Source organism: Cupressus sempervirens, chromosome 9 (assembly GCF_028749045.1).
Source record: "Cupressus sempervirens isolate cs-2001-9-10 chromosome 9, ASM2874904v1, whole genome shotgun sequence".
Classification (NCBI taxonomy): Eukaryota; Viridiplantae; Streptophyta; class Pinopsida; order Cupressales; family Cupressaceae; genus Cupressus; species Cupressus sempervirens.
Window position 1 is genome coordinate 819,433,286 of NC_143126.1, and position 3,877 is coordinate 819,437,162.

At 32.1% G+C, this 3,877-nt stretch overlaps 1 pseudogene; it reads right to left on the reverse strand.

Annotated features, from left to right (window-relative positions):
* Positions 1–321: 321 nt before the first annotated feature.
* LOC149541207 (carotenoid 9,10(9',10')-cleavage dioxygenase-like) lies at positions 322–3,467 on the reverse strand (annotated as a pseudogene).
* Positions 3,468–3,877: the final 410 nt, after the last annotated feature.

Here is a 3,877-nt window from a genome sequence, read left to right on the forward strand (position 1 = left end):
TTTCATTTCATATGATCCTTTGAAAATTGTGTCACTCTAAGCTTTCAATTGTTTCCTCTTGATTGATCATCTCATAACTGCTAATTTCTCTAACATAATCAGTTTTTTCCTAACATGTTACTTGCTAATATAGTGATTAATAGTAAATACTATGATTTATCCCAATCCTAGTTTCAGTATTGGCTATGGTATTGTTATTATTTTGAGCCATTTTGTTAAAGACTATATCTCTCAAAATAGTGGCATGTACGAGACAACCTATTCGTCATGTATTTGAGAGACAATAGCCTTTACATAAATATAAGTTTCTTCTTATCATCTCTAGAGAAAAATATAAGACAACTCGGGACTCAAAAAAACTGAGTGTGAGTTAGAGCCATACCCAGTGTTCTCATCATGAACAAAATAGATCAAGTAATCATCCTCCTCCTCCAAATCTATCCCAGAATCCTTGGGTATAAATATTTCCTTAGAACCAAACCTTCCAGGTCCAAAGTCAATAACCCCTAGCACATTGCCTCTAACTTCAATCTGAAACTTTCCTGCCTCAAGTTTTGCTTGAAGATCAAACTTTATGAGTCCCTTGACCTTAGCTATCGAATCTAGCATAGTACCATACACATAATGCTATTTTCTGCATGCATTTTCAATCATAAAGTAGAATTAGACATTTCCCAATCAACCTTGTATCCAAGGCAATAAGATCGACCAAAAATGGAGACAAAATCAGAGATGTAGTGTTTTTTGAAGAGGTTATGTATCAGTATAATCACTCAGAATTGTCTTACCTACCAATATACTTTTCATTAATCCTTGGAAAATCTACTGCAAACTTTGACAGTTTCTTTTGTGAAGCCTTTCCCACTCTTTAAATTGAAATGCATCTCATATCTGATCACCAAAGTAAAACAGATAATACCTGATGAATCATCCTTTATTTATGCATGGGTTAGTAACTGAAGCACAATAAAGACTAGTTAAGTTGAACGGTTCACATACAATTCATTATACAAATTTTTTATTTTTTCTTTGATGGGTCCACCAACCAGTTCTAGGTCCAAGTCAACCAATTGAAAAGTGTAAAGGACAAATTAGTCACCCTCCTCCCACACGTTGGCTAATATTTGGTAGACAATGCCCAACATAAAAGATATATAAGACTCCTAAGAGATATCTCAACTTATTTTCAGAGTGATTGACTAGCCTATGTAGGATAATCATAAAACTGACAATAGTAATACGAACTTATCCACTACTAGTTTTAAAAGAGAAAAATGTATGTTTATTAAATATAATATTAAAAAATGCAAGGAAAAATGAGTCTTGAAGGAAACTTAAGGAAAAATGGTCTATAAGTTATCAAGACAATACTAAAATATTATGCTTGTGATTTAACATTACCATTATGAAAGATGTAGCAATTTGGTAGCTCAAAACATCTCATTTGAAGATCATTTTTGGCATATCGAGGCAGTATACCAAAAAATGCTTTCACTATAGTATCGTAAGCAATAATGAATTTTCCATCCTTCACCATATCCTGAGATAACAACAAGAAAAATTGAGCAATTTGATTTATTCTGGAGAGATATATAAACAACCTCTATCCTATATTTTCTTTATGAAGAACAAAAAGGATCTAAAGTTCTAAGGCTTTAAATACATTATTCATACAGCTAAATAATTGGAGTTTAGATAGTTTCCAATAAATTCTCCATACTCTTCAAACAAAAAGGCAATGATATAATAATACTTTGAAATAAAAATACCTTTGGGGCAAAATAGAGAGGAAGATCAATGAAAATTGCATAGTTATCAATTATTGCAAATTCATGCATCATGACAGGCTTTGAAAGCGTAACGGGAATTGGATCAAGCATTATTCCCTCCTTTGTGACAACTTGATAAGTAGCATAGGGAGGATTATGTTGGTAGCCAAATGTAAACATTTCTCCTGCACATGATGGAAAAAGTGATCAGGCACATAAATCTATATTTTAAAGTAGTCTATAGCTTTCTAAAACATCCTTTATGAGTAATTACATTAACTATAAAATTTGAATGTGTTCTGCTATTGTGATCGGATCAAACTTTGGCTGTGCATTACAATTATTTGATTCTTCTTTTTTGTTCTAAAATAGCCTATAATGTACTTGAACATTCTTAACTGCATTAAGTTTTAACTATCAAAACATAACTTGTTTTGCTACCTGTATTTGGATCAATCTTTGGGTGTGCAGTGAATGAATGCGTTAATTTCTCATCATAATCCATCAATCCAAGAGTCTACAAATCTCCATCTTCAAAGACTCAAAGAGCATCTGCAAAGGATAAAATAAGAAATAAGTTCAATATAGGATTACTTTTCCTTCCTTGAAACACTAAATAGTTTCTTATCTATTGTATCCTATTGCAAAATGAGAAAAAGAAAAAAAATCATCAGGGTAGCAAATATGCTAATAGGAAAGCTATTGATGAAGAATTCCATTCATGTTAGTAAATTCTTCTTACTTCACTATTAAATTTTTAGGTCAGATAGGAACCTATGCACAAGTTTAGTGTGAATTTGTTCAAGTTTGAAGTGCTTTGACTTAATCTATCTTGCACGTCACTGTAGTGATTAAGTGAAATCTTTTATTTAGCCAAATAAGTCTTACCTATAATTTTTCACTAGTCAGTTGGCCTAATCTTCAATCTCATCCTTATAAGTGATAAAGATGCTTTTAAGTATAGCTGGTTTTCTAGAATATTTGATTCTTGGTTAAATTAGTATAAAGATAGGAACAAAATAGAAAGATTATCACATAATACTATAAATTGCTATGCAGCTATGAATGGCATCAGTTGTGGAGATTAAGGAATTAAAAATAGATTTCAAGCTATATCTATATATGCTTTCAAATTTTGAAGATTTCACCATTGTGCATTTTATGTGCTGTTATATGGTAATAGGACATAGCACTAGGTATTAAAATTTTATTCAATCACTTTTATTATATTCAGAGGATCACTAGATCGAATAGGTTCTATTCCCTGGCTTAACCAATCAGAAATACTAGAATGACAAAGGGAAGAAAGAGAAAGTATTACAAGGCTTATCTGCCTCCAAAAGTGCAAGTAGCTTCCCATGATCATGTATAAGTGCTGTGTTGGTTGCATAAAATGAAAAACTTAGATTAGTTGAGTAAAGAAATATATAGAAGAGCCAAGATTGCAAATGCCAAAATATCAACTCTTACCAACATAACAAATTTCTCTCACAAAAAGTAATAAATAACTAATGACGCATTTATAAAATATTAAAAGAAAGAATATCACCATGCATTAAGCAAATGCCACCCACAACATGGTTCCTAAGTTAAAGATCTTGCCTATTCCACCTCTATATGACATGTCCAAGACACCAAATTTTGTACATAAAACATGTATCTGGACCATTAAAAGTCCAAATATTCCTTTAAGATCTCCAACCTATAGATTAAATGTAGACTAATCATTATAAATATTTTCTTCAAACAAAATCTTTTTACTCTGACAATATTCTATTCACCTTGACTTTGGTTAGAGAAGGTAGAAGTTAGATGGGGGTCAGGAATGAAGGATAGAGAAACTTTTTCTAGCAGTAGCATGCACTTTGATGGAATGCAGTAGCCATGGCAGCCTCAAATGTTATCACTAAATGATAGTTATGGAATTTCTCAAGTGAGAATTCTCTCTCATGAGCGTTGAAGGTAGGCATGTCTAGAATGTTTCAAAATGAAGTGCACCATAGTTTAAAAGGCAGGATAAATGTTTTTCTACCTCCTACCATAGGCTCTAACAAAATTCCATTAGGTGTGTGGCAAAAAGAGGTCACTCTCACAGGGTCAAACCAATA